The sequence below is a fragment of the Moschus berezovskii genome, chromosome 20 (assembly GCF_049115385.1).
Source record: "Moschus berezovskii isolate FMDL1 chromosome 20, NW_MosBer_1.0, whole genome shotgun sequence".
In the NCBI taxonomy this organism is placed as follows: Eukaryota; Metazoa; Chordata; class Mammalia; order Artiodactyla; family Moschidae; genus Moschus; species Moschus berezovskii.
The window spans coordinates 32,714,761-32,727,778 of record NC_142479.1 but is presented as its reverse complement, the minus strand read 5'-3'; the positions used below and the strand labels follow the sequence as shown (position 1 = coordinate 32,727,778).

The 13,018-nt window shown below is 39.7% G+C and overlaps 1 protein-coding gene across 1 annotated transcript in view; it reads right to left on the bottom strand.

The window, feature by feature from the left end:
* The window catches only part of TAOK1 (TAO kinase 1), a 110,094-nt gene extending 98,090 nt beyond the window's left edge, over nt 1–12,004 (bottom strand). The window contains exon 1 of the mRNA XM_055402510.2: nt 11,354–12,004. The gene's annotated coding sequence lies outside the window, so the exon portion shown is untranslated. The remainder of the gene's footprint in view (nt 1–11,353) is intronic.
* Nucleotides 12,005–13,018: the final 1,014 nt, after the last annotated feature.

Here is a 13,018-nt window from a genome sequence, read left to right as displayed (position 1 = left end):
ACCTGCATACAGGTTTCTCAAGAGGCAGGTCCGGTGGTCTGGTATTCCCATCTCTTTCAAAATTTTCCACAGTTTATTGTGATCCACACAGTCAAAGGCTTTGGCATAGTCAATAAAGCAGAAATAGATGCTTCTCTGGAACTCTCTTGCTTTTTCCATGATCCAGCGGATGTTGGCAATTTGATCTCTGGTGCCTCTGCCTTTTCTAAAACCTGCTTGAACATCTGGAAGTTCACGGTTCACATATTGCTGAAGCCTGGCTTGGAGAATTTTGAGCATGACTTTACTAGCATGTGAGATGAGTACAATTGTGCGGTAGTTTGAGCACTCTTTGGCATTGCCTTTCTTTGGGATTGGAATGAAAACTGACCTTTTCCAGTCCTGTGGCCACTGCTGAGTTTTCCAAATTTGCTGGCATACTGAGTGCAGCACTTTCACAGCAGCATCTTTCAGGATTTGAAACAGTTCAACTGGAATTCCATCACCTCCACTAGCTTTGTTCATAATGATGCTTCCTAAGGCCCACCTGACTTCACATTCCAGGATGTCTGGCTCTAGATGAGTGATCACACCATCGTGATTATCTTGGTCATGAAGATTTTTTTTGTCAGTTCTTCTGTGTATTCTTGCCACCTCTTCTTAATATCTTCTGCTTCTGTTAGGTCCATACCATTTCTGTACTTTAGCGAGCCCATCTTTGCATGAAATGTTCCCTTGGTATCTCTAATTTTCTTGAAGAGATCTCTAGTTTTTCCCATTCTGTTGTTTTCCTCTATTTCTTTGCATTGATCACTGAGGAAGGCTTTCTTATCTCTCCATGCTATTCTTTGGAACTCTGCATTCAAATGGTTATATCTTTCCTTTTCTGCTTTTCGCTTCTCTTCTTTTCACAGCTATTTGTAATCGCTCTCAAATCCATCATATGAGTTCTGCTGTGACTCCTTATTTATAGTCTTCTGTAATGACCTTCTAACCAACCTCTCTATGTATAATTTTTGTCCATCTATTCTCTGCAATAATTACAGAGTAATCTTTTCAAAACATAAATGTGATCATACCATACCCTTGCTTTTATATCATTTTCATATCAAATAGGAGCACAGCAAAAATGGCCTTTCAAGAAATAACTGTAAGAGGGACTTGCCTGGTGGTCCAGTGACTAAGACTCCACACTCCCAATGCAGGGGGCCCTGGGTTTGATGCCTGGTCAAGGAACTAGATTCCAGCTGTCACAACTAAAAGATCCTGCAGGCCACAACTAACACCCAGTGCAGACAAATATTTTTCTAAATTAATTTAAAAAAACAACACGGATTAATGTTTCTTAAAAAAAGGAAAAAAGAAACAACTGTGAGAGATGCTGGAAATGTTCCATATGTTGTTGTGCATGGGAGTTACATGAGTATATAAATTTGCAAAAATTCAACAAGCTTACACTTAATATTTATGCATTTTGCGGCACTAATTATAACTCAATTAAATAGTTTAAAAGATACATGGCCCCAAAGTAGTTTTTCAGCTTCATTTTACTGAATTTCCATTCCAAACAACATAAATAGCCTACAGCCACAAACTATCAGTAATTACACTCTTAGACATTGATCTTTCATGCTCTCAGGTTACAATTTCCTTTCCACTCCTACTTTTCTTCAAGATTCATACAATATTTCACTCCCATAAGGGGTCACTCCACCTAAACATTCCTTGACTTTCCTTCACTTGTACAATAACAGCTCTTTGTAACTTAGTTATTCACTATGCCAGTGAGTCTCAATAAGAGGTGATTTTACTCCCCAGGGGGCATTTGACAATGTCTGGAAACATTTTTAATTGTCACAACTGGGGAGAGGGAGTGCTTCTGGTATCTAATGGGTAAAGGCCAGGGATACTGCAAACGGTCTTATACAACACAGACCCCCACAACAATGAATTATCCTACCTAAAATGTCAATACTCCCATGGCTGAGAAATTCCGAACTGTTTTTGTAAGATATAATTTGTCTGCAAGTCTATTTCCCTGCTAAACTGAAAAAACAGGAGCGATTAAATCGTACTCATTTCAGTATCCCAGCATAGTACCTACCAAATAGCATTCAAAAATGTATAAAAAGAGATGTCATCGTTGAACCTATTTTGATAATCACAGTGCCTAGAATGTAGCACTCAAAAGATACATAACAAGTACACGTGTTGTTATAGAATCTTATTTGATACTAAAGCTATACAGTATACTAGCTACACTGGTAGCCTTTAAATTTAAATTCCATCAATTACCATTCTGATTCGATGCTTTCATAGTACAAACCAACAGATCATAAACTATAATCTATGTATTTCAAGTAGTTAAACTGAAATTGATATCTATATTAAGCTTAGACCAAATATGAGTAAACCAAACAGCTTAATGACTATGTTTCAAAAAGATTAAAAGAATAAAACTTAAAAAGTTTTAATCACATATCACAATGCCACCTGAATAACATAAAGCAGAATAATAGAAAACTAAAATTTGGGCTACCATTTCTCTTAATGTTAATCCAATATAAGTTATATTAAAAAAAAACATAATGGTAGTATACCTTAATATACTGTCAAAAACAATTACAGTTTTTGTATCACTTAATAAACATTTTGGATCTCAACAACAGAACCATTTTATTGGTATGACTAGATTTATCACCTCTAAGATAACCATAAAATACATTTTAGATGTTTGCTTACTATATCTATTTCACTATTCCTCCCCTAATATATTCCATGCCATCTCCTGGAAGGTTGAAAGAAAATGTGTATTTACAAGGCTCTTAAATTAACCAGATGCCTTGTTAAATTTAGTTGTTTATAGTAGACAGACTGTAAAATGTTAGGAGACTAAGTATTCAATTACGGAAAATTTTTGAGAGAATGATTTATTATTAAAATATCTGCATTCCAAATCTGATAAATAAAAATGAAAATTCTTAATTTGATCCCTATCTAAAGTTCTCAAAACATTTAACTGCCAATGTGGGTTCATTCTCGTTGAGTGAAAAAAAAATGCAAAAAATCACATTCGGACACAAAACCCAATTCACTTCTGATACTGAAACTATTTTTGCCAACAAAGGTTCGTCTAGTCAAAGCTATGGTTTTTCCAGTAGTCATGTATGGATGTGAGAGTTGGACTATAAAGAAAGAGTCAAAGAATTGATGCTTTTGAACTCTGGTGTTGGAGAAGACTCTTGAGAATCCCTTGGACTGCAAGGAGATCCAATCAGTTCATCCTAAAGGAAATCAGTCCTGAATATTCATTGGAAGGACTAATGCTGAAGCTGAAACTCCAATACTCTGGCCACCTGATGCAAAGAACTGACTCACTGGAAAAGACCCTGGTGCCGGCAAAGATTGAAGGCGGGAGGTGAAGGGGATAACAGAGGATGAGATGGTTGGATGGCATCACTGACTCAATGTAAATGAGTTTGGGTAAACTCCGGGAGTTGGTGATGGACAGAGAGGCCTGGTGTGCTGCAGTCCAAGGGGTCGCAAAGAATTGGACACCACTGAGCAACTGAACTGAACTGAAACTATTAATACTAAATGCAAAAGCAAAACAAAAACCCACCACCCTTATCACTGATTTGGTGATTAAATAATAAACAATATCTATTTCTTATGTATTCAAAGAAAAACTCATTTGGTAACAAAGGGTTTTAGTAAAACTTTTACTACAGGAAGAAACTCTCTTGTATCTAATATACATTACAAAACAAAATTCACGTATCACTGTTTTTGTTTTCCCCTAAAACCAAGCTATTTTTGAACACGGTGATTTCTCCAGTTTACATTTGTATGCATATCTATAATGAGTTCAATCAAAGTATCACATAAACAAAGAAATATCCAAATTCTATACTTTCTACTGTTAGCATTCAAGTTTTTCTACTACAGAACATTTCTTTCCTAAGTAGAAAATTTTCACATCTTTTCCTTCTTAAAATCCTTTTTGCCTTAAGTTTAATGGCATTACTTCATAGAACTGAACTTTCATACATAATACACAAAACGATTTTGTCAGTATCTAAATTAAAGATAAAAGGATCTTTTCATTACTCTATGTTTAAATTATTCGTACTTTTCCAGGTAACGGAAAAATTACCATCACTAACAATCACACAAAGTAAAGAAGGTGAAAGTGAGCACATTATACTGCACCCCAGGACTCAGAACCCTTGAATTTTAAGAAACAACTAACTGAAATAGTGTACTCCTACGAAGTGATGGTCTCTCTCTATAAAACATCACAATCATCATCTACCATTTACACAGCAAGAGTTTATTTAAATTCTATATATTAAATACTATAATATACACCATACAGGGTTTTCTGTGCAACGTTGAAGAGTCAAGTTTCCTTATCAAGTACAATTACACATTAGTAAGTTATTACAATCAAGGATTATGGATGCTTTCGGCAAAGAAACAAAGCTTTTCCAATTTTGAGTGATACTAAATTCCCAAGTGTTAAAAAGGAAAATAACCTTGACCTTGTTTAACAATGCTGTATATTTTTCAAATATACTCAATATATTTAGTCATAATAATAAACTTTATTGAATTACATGTTACAATTAGTTTAAATCTACATATGCCTCAAATAAAAATAAAATATATTTTATTATGCTCAAAATAAAGTTTTGTTTTTCTTAAATAAATTCTGCAATTCGTGAGAAATTGCCCTCACGTAGTAAGATGTGACATTAGATATGTGATAATATATTCCCCAAAATAAAAACCTCAGAAGTTATCATCATACCCCAAACTGCTGGCATCCTGCCCAGGACTTACTAGACAGAGTCTTCAGTACCCTACTAGATTTAAGACCTAGGAAAGGTAAATATGTGCAACATAACTAACAGATGAGAGACTAGAATCAGGAGAGACCGAAAGTAGAGTTGTTGAAAGAAAAAGAAAAAATAAGCATATTCAGATATCAGGGTTCAAAAAGAAATTTCAAAACAATTTAACTGTGTACCCAGAACTCATAAAAATAAAGCCAAAAGAAGTTTCCCATTACAATGCTCTACTTACACATCACACTCTGACATTTCCCCACTATTTTTCACTAAAAAACCTGGTGCTGTGATCCACTAAATTGAATTGACAAGTCACTAACAGGTCACAACCTAAAATTTGAAAAGAACAGGTTTAGAGGAACTGACAAACACGGGAAGGTCCCTGTTTTCCTCTGAATATCTAGTTTGAGAAAACTGTTTAAGAAGTGAAAAAAATGAAAAGACAGAATTCCTCCAGGGCAGGGACAAAGTCTTATTGGCACATAATCATCACTTAACATTTGCTGAATTAATATACTGTGGAATATAAAGCATGTTCAAGGTGGGACATACCTACAAAACATACCTAGAAAAAGCCTTAGGAGAACATGACTACTTTGAATTCCTTCAAAGCCAGGGACACTGAAAAGAGTTCCAGGAAGTAGAAGTATGAGACTTAGAAGTCTCCCTGGACTGCAAGGAGATCAAACTAGTCAATCCTAAAGAAAATCAACCCTCAATATTCATTGGAAGGACTGATGATGACGCGGAAACTCCAAAACTCTGGCCACCTGATGCGAAGAGCCAACTCACTGTAAAAGACCCTGATGCAGAGGGAAACAAGGCAAAAGGAGAAGAGAGTGGCAGAGGATGAGATGGTTAGATATTAATAGCATCACTGACTCAATGGACATGAATTTGAGCAAACTCCGGGAGATAGTGGAGGGCAGAGGAGCCTGGCGGGCTACAGTCCATGGGGCTGCAAAAAGTTGGACACAAACTTGGTGACTAAACACCAACAACAACCAAAGGGAAAGGAAATTTTGTCTTCAAGACAAGGTTTACAGCAAAGGAAAAAGAAAATCTCTTACAGAACCACATAGTAGTTCATTATAGGTACTGAAAGTAAAGTTTGCAAGCTACCCTTGGTTAGAAAATGTAACCTTTTCTGGGACTTCTGTGATGATCCAGTGGCTAAGACTCTGAGCTCCCAACGGAGGGCACTGGGGTTTGATCCCTGGTCGGGAAACTAAATTCCACACGCTGCAACTAAAGATCCCACATGCAGCAAAGAAGATCAAAGATCCCACATGGTAAGTAGGACTCAGTCAGCTAAATAAATAAAAATAAAAATTAAAAAGAAATTCTAACCATTTCTTTCAAAAATATGTTATATGCATATACATATATACACATACACAGATACACAGAAAGAGAGCGCCAAATGTATAAATCCAACTTCAAATAAAAATTACGGAATATAATGCATTCTTAAAAATTAAGACTCCCTATCTTCATTTGTAAACATTTATTAAGTGGCCAGTATGTGAAAGCCAACATCTTATTATTGAGTGCTTACTACATATCAAGCAATATGTTAAGTACTTAACGAGGATTATCCCATCTAAACCTAACAACCTTATAAAGTAGACATTATTTTCATTTTATAGACCAGGAAAAAGTGTTCAGTCACTCAGACGACTCTTTGCAACCAGAGACTGTAGCCTGCCAGGCTCCTCTGTCCATGGGATTCTACAGGCAAGAATACTAGAGTCAGTTGCCATTCCCTTCTCCAGGGGATCTTCCCAACCCAGGGATTGAACCCAGGTCTCCTGCAATCCAGGTGGATTCTTTACCGTCTGAGCCACCAGGAAAGTGTGTCAGTCACTCAGTTGTGTCCAACTCTTTGCGACCCCATGGACTGTAGCCCACCAGGCCTCTCTGTCTATGGGATTTTCCAGGCAAGAATACTGGAGAGTTGCCATTTCCTTCTCTGAGCCACCAGGGAAAGTGAGGCTTAAAAAAGTGACATAAAGAAGTCACACAGCTAATAAATGGTGAAATTAAGACACATTAAGCGCCAGTTTATTATTGGTGACTACAGATCCAAATATTGTGCTCCATACCATTATCTGTTGATGCTTTTCTCAGAGGAGAAGGCAACGGCGACCCACTCCAGTACTCTTGCCTGGAAAATTCCATGGATGGAGGAGCCTGGTAGGCTACAGTCCACGGGGCTGCGAAGAGTCGGACACAACTGAGTGACTTCACTTTCACTTTTCACTTTCATGCATTGAAGGAAATGGCAACCCACTCCAGTGTTCTTGCTTGGAGAATCCCAGGGACAGGGGAGCCTGGTGGGCTGCCATCTATGGGGTCGCACAGAGTCAGACACAACTGAAGTGACTTAGCAGCAGCAGCAGCTTCTCTCAGAAACTGAACTTTGCATGTGTCTTCCTTAAATGAAGTAATTCATTTATTTCTGAATCTGTACAACACTATCATATTGAATAATTTTATCCAAAGGAAAAATCACCCCATTCTTAACTTTAAAGATAAATTAGGGTACATTAAATGTAGCTATGTTTATGTAACAACACTAGTGTCATTGATATTTTTAACAAGCTATATATTTATTATGTAAAGTATTTAGTAACCTGTACTTTCATTAACTCTATTTATATGCCAAGTACTTTACATCGTGAAAAACCTTTCCACCTTTTATGGGCCACTCAATTTTGTCACTAGGTAAGCGGATGCAGCCTTAAACTCTATTTCAGAACAAAAAGTCTTCTAGCACAAACAAGAGAGACTGATATAGGAATAATTGTTACCAAATGTTGACAGAACATCCCAATTGAAACTATTTCTAGTCTCTCCATACAATTTTTAAATTCATGTGGATTTTTAAGAAGGTGTGAGACACTTTAATGATATTAAATATTAATTTTTATCATTAAAAATTTTAATCCAATATAATGGATTTGTATTTTTTACACTTACATTTTATTTATTTTTTAGTTCTACCAGTTTATTGCTACCAACCCATCTCCCTCCACCCTCATGCATGTGCTCAATCATGTAACCCCATGGACTGCAGCCCGCCAGGCTCCTCTGTCCATGGACTTTTCCAGGCAAGAATACTGGAATGGGTTGCCATTTCTTTCTCCTACACTTACATTTTAAAATTTGAAACCTTGAACAATATAAAAAATAATCCAGCCATGAACAAGTACAGAAACCTAAAGGTGGATGAACATACATTGGCACTCTACTACAACAATCTCACTTTTATTTTTGACTACAGAATTGACACTTCAGAAGAGATTCATTCGTATATGATCCGGAACTGAACAGCAGCCCTTAACTAATACATATAAAAGAGCTCCTAATTCCTAAAAGGTTAAATTAGTATGAGTGCAATTATTACAACAGACTACTGATAACCAAGAAGATATACACAGGAGAGATAAAATGATTTTAATATTTGAAGTGGTCAAATGAAAAACAGAATTTATTTCCAGGTAATTTGAATAATATATTAATCTCAAATGTAAATTCAATGCCAACAGTTGGCCCTCTAGATAACTTCTGGATTTACTAAGTATTCATATCCACTGTGTGCATGCTAAGTCGTTTCAGTCATGTCCGACTCTCTGTGACCCTATGGACCATCACCCACCAGACTCCTCTGTCCACGGAATTCTCCTGGCAAAAATACTAGAATGGGCTGCTGTGCCCTCCTCCAGCTCCATATCTACTAAGTACTAGCAAATTCTTAAATTACACTTTTTATGGTTAAGAGTATTTGGTTCTTCTAGTATTTTGCAAGTAATTAGTTTCTTTCAAACTAGTGGGATGGCATCATAACACGGGATCAAGTATCAAGCATATACTTTGATATGCAGAAAGCATGGGGTATACTAACATGATCAATTAACTGCATATCTACTGTTCTCCCAAAATATATATTACAGAAAATACAGTAACTACTTTCTATTCAGTTCACTCATACTTTTGGTCCTGTATATTGTTATGTTTCTTTAAAAACTCTCAAGAGTTTAAATGTTTGAGAAAATATCCTTTAATTTGGAAAGATACTTAGTTACTGCCAAGATAAGTCTATATAAAACCTTTAAAAACCAAATTGATTCTAACAAATTCTTCCATCTATAAAGCATGAGAATTATAACAAAATTAGCAAATCAGATACGAGAATGCCAAAAATTAAGTCATTAAAAGGGAATTCAGAGAGTCAGTTGTGAAAGAACAGGAAGTGATGTCCACTGCCATTTTGTAGACAAACTACTTAGAAACACAAGAGGTACCATACTAATCTGGAATCAACCAACTCAGACTAACAGTTCTCAGTATTCTCTGACAGCAGCATCAGAACTCAGCTGCCATAACCCTCAGTTTTTCCCCTAATAATGAATTTATCTAACTGGTCATGAACATAATTTTACCACTTTTAGCAGAATTCCTACCAACTATAGTCAAGGGTCTCTTAATAACTGTTCTAAAGAGTACATCTTAGTTCCAGCAAGTCTTGTAGCCCTTATTGATGAATCCCCTCTCTCTGCATCTTTGAAAGACAAAAACAGACACTCTTTAATAAACAGTATGCTGGGGTTTACACATGCTAGTATATATGAATTAATTATCAACCACAAGCCATAATACAGAGAATGAAACTTTAAGTCACAGTTTGCCATACAGGGAAAAACTGCCCACCACAACATGCAGCATTGTGCCATGAAATAAAGATTCAAATGAAAAGTGCTGTTTAAGTTTAAATCCATTCAGATAAAAAATCAAGAGAATAAAGAAAGTAAGGAGAATTCCATTTGCCAAGTAAAAATAACAAAAACTGACTTAACATACCATTAATGTGTCCTCCTATATTAAAATCATGAAATAAGACAGAAACTAAATTAATGCTTAACACTACTACTGCCTCTAACATCTTTAAATCCTTGTCTTAAAATGGGTTTCAAAATGCAACAAACACCAAAAGAGCTCTGATGGACAATGTAAAATGTAGATGGCAGGGAAGTATTTAAAAACAAGTCAGCCACTAAGTAAAGCTTAAACACTAAATACAACTTGCTAGTAAAATGTCAAGACATGATCTCTGTATTTAGTCATCTTTATCACTCTGTGTAACAGTTATTTAATTATATGAATACTCAAGTATGGAACGTTTTGAACCCACTCCATCAGTAAAGAGAAAAGTATCAACTACAGACTTCAGACTACTCTTTGGTCACAAGAAGAACTTGGCAACATACTTATAGAATGTAAATTTTTTTAAATTTATTTCTATTCTACTAAACAAAACCAATAAGTACTACTGTAAACCAGATGATTTGTCTTAAACAAATATGACACGAAGCTAAAGTGGAAAATGACTTTTTGACTATAGAATATTCTATTACAGCATAATCAGGCAAATTAACGTTTTTTTTCCCTTACACTAAGAAACAAAGCATTTGCAACAGAAAGGTGTGTAGCCTAATCATTTTGGGAAAATTCCTATTTCGATGTATACAAAATAGTATTAACCCTAAAAATTCACAGCTCAGGGAGAAGCAATGTTCATCAGACATCCTGTCTGTACAGAATAATCTTGAATAAGTCTTCAAGTACTACAAAAGTCATAGCAAGAAAAAAAAAAAGGGAAATCAGAGAAAACAAAATTATTTTACTTGCATCTTAACGAAAACCCAATATGCTCACACAAAGTCAATCTAGTGTTCAAATGAGAGAGCAAGAGAGACCATCAAAACTGTTCCTAACATGGCAGGGTCCCTCTTGAGTGGCCATATCCCCCCCAGTAACAACAGGAACAGATACACCTCCCACGGACAGATCTCAGAGGAAGAGTATTAAACCGGTACTGTTGTCGATTTAAAACCAAAGGAAAAGGGGTAACCTTTCTAAGGGAAGCGCCATTACTTCCCTCTCCCGCTCCCCCTCCCTTCAGTTTATACACGGGCCTGTGTATGAAGAAACTGCCTTGGACTTCTGCAGCACTGCAGTAGACTAAAGGATGGGGAAGGGTAGGGGGAAAGAAACGCTTCCATCACCCCTACAGAAGTGGGGTACAGACTTCCTGGGGGGCGGGAGGAATCTACCCAGTAGACTACCCAGAGCAGTCTCCCTTCTCAAGAATACACAGACACTACAAAGGAGAAGGAGAGGGAGGAGCAGAGGGATCAGAAGGGAAGGGGACCTCGCGCCTTTAAGTCGGGGTGCACATCAACCCTGTCTCCCTAGGAGCGCCACACCTTCCTCGAGACATCCCCTTCCACCACCCCTTCCGGTGACCCTCAGGAAAGAGGAATGCAATCGCTCTTGCCCCTCAAAACAGGAGGGCGCCTAGCTCACCAGCTTCCTCACCCCACCCACAGAATCACAGACCCTCCTTGTCTCCCTCCCCCACCCCACCCCCACAAACCAGCTTCCGCGCAGCGGCCAGAGTGGGCCGAATTTCCCCGCCCCCTCCATGTCTCCCTTTCCCAAAGCAGAGGTGCCCTTACCCTTTCGCCGACAGGTCTGGGGCGGAGGAGGCAGGCGCAGCCCCCTGCAGCGCCGGGGAAGCCGCTACGCTGGAGGGCGAGGAGTGAGGAGCAGGAGGGGGCCAGGCGACAGACCGCCGCCCCCCCCCCGGAGCCCCAGCAAGCCGCCCAGCCCAAGCTCTGCGACAAGGGGCGGGGGGGGGGGGGCGAGGGGACGAGCGGGGTCGAGGAGGCGCCCTCAGCGCTTGGGCTCAGCTAAGATGGCGCGGGGAAGTGCCGGGAGCCGCCGCCGCCGCCGCCGCCTCGGGGGAACCGGCCCGGGCCTCGGCCGCCTCCTGTCCTCACACAGCCGAGGCCCTCTCGGTCCCCCGCCGCGGCCCCTCGGCGGGCGGGCCCACGCGCAGCCCTCCGCCACCACCACCACCCCTGGGAAGGGGGCGCTCACAAAGGGAAGAGAGGCCCCGGGCCGGCCGGCCGGCGGCGGGGCGGGGTCCCCAGGGGCCGGAGGCCTCAGAGGTTGCGGGTGCCTCGCGCTCTCGGCCCGCGAAGGGCGCAGGCAAGCGGGACCCCTCCTCTCTCCTTAGGCAGGCGGCGGCACCGACTCACTCTCTTTGCCACCCTCCCTCTCTGTCTCCGAGCCCTGAAGCCACAGAGCCCGGCCGCTGCCCAGATCCCCCCCCTTCCCCGACACCACTCCCCTCCTCCCGACAGTCATCCCAGTCTCCGATCTCGCGAGACTTCCCGCCTGACAGGCTCGACCCTGCGCGAGACAAGACTGCGGCCGCGTGCACGCCCTCACGGGAACGCGCGAGTGCTTACACTGGGCGGAGTCTCACGAGTGTCCCCGAGTTTACCGCCTCTGTCCAGCCCCGGCTCGCTCAGCTGGCGGAGCTCTTCTGCCACGCGGGCGTCAGGTGCATTTATTTCACCCTGAAACCTAAAAAAGAAGAGCTTATCTGCTCTCCTCCGCTTCTGCTTTTCCCACTCCCAAAGTACGCCCCCCACCATAACCCTGAGAATGTTTTCCCTGACGTGTTGAATAATCCCCTTCTTACACACCTTACTTCAATCCCTCCTTGAAATTCAGACATAAGATGGTCAGCGTAATCAGTATATAATTGAGTTTTTCAGATTCGAAAAGTTTATAATAATTTTTGGAACGGTAATAAGAGTTAGAAATACAGATCTACACCATCCTATATGTTAGCGATGGTAGAAAAAGGATAAATTCTTGAAAAGTTTTTGTGGAGTGAGTAGGCTGAGTAATAAGAGCAGTAAACAACCTGAAGAGTTCTAAGAGAAGAGGTAGTGCTTCTCATTTTTTGTAATGAAAACCTTTTAAAGGGGAAAACCTCTTCAGTGGGCCACAAAGATAGCAATTTTATTCAGGAACCAAAAGGTATGCCCAAAGTGCAGTCATAAAAAAATCTTTTTTCTTCAGTGTATAAAACTCAAATAAGTCTGTCGTGTGGGACTTGTGAGTGAATATGTACACCAGAACAATAATTGGAAGTTAAACAAGGCAAGTACGTTGGCTGTGATCAGAAAAAACTAGCTCTCTGCTTGAGCAGGATGTATGTATAATTTGTTCCCAATGTTCCCTCTCCTAGTAAGAGTCCTTGCTTTGTAAGTCAGTCAGTCATTACTCTTTTAATCTACATCATCAATCATTCTCAAAGGGGCAAC